Below are 610 nucleotides of genomic sequence, written 5' to 3' on the forward strand. Positions count from 1 at the left end.
TTAGTGTTTGTTTGTAGCAGATAAAGAACTTATGTATCTTTGGAGCAACGCCATTCACTAGGTGCCACCTGGTGTCCTGGGTATATATACAGTGGGTACAGAAAATAATTTGTCACTCTTTGTTTAATTGCAGCCATTTGCTAAAATCAAAAAAGTTCATTTTATTTCTCATTAATGTACACTCAGCACCCCATCTTGACAGAAAAAACAGAAATGTAGAATTTTTTGCAAATTTTAATAAAAAAGAAAAACTGAAATATCACATGGTCATAAGTATTCAGACCCTTTGCTCAGTATTGAGTAGAAGCACCCTTTTGAGCTAGTACAGCCATGAGTCTTCTTGGGAATGATGCAACAAGTTTTTCACACCTGGATTTGGGGATCCTCTGCCATTCTTCCTTGCAGATCCTCTCCAGTTCCGTCAGGTTGGATGGTGAATGTTGGTGGACAGCCATTTTCAGGTCTCTCCAGAGATGCTCAATTGGGTTTAGGTCAGGTCTCTGGCTGGGCCAGTCAAGAATGGTCACAGAGTTGTTCCAAAGCCACTCCTTGGTTATTTTAGCTGTGTGCTTAGGGTCATTGTCTTGTTGGAAGGTGAACCTTCGGCCCA

This window comes from Cynoglossus semilaevis, chromosome Z, assembly GCF_000523025.1.
Source record: "Cynoglossus semilaevis isolate Cse_v1.0 chromosome Z, Cse_v1.0, whole genome shotgun sequence".
Lineage (NCBI taxonomy): Eukaryota > Metazoa > Chordata > Actinopteri > Pleuronectiformes > Cynoglossidae > Cynoglossus > Cynoglossus semilaevis.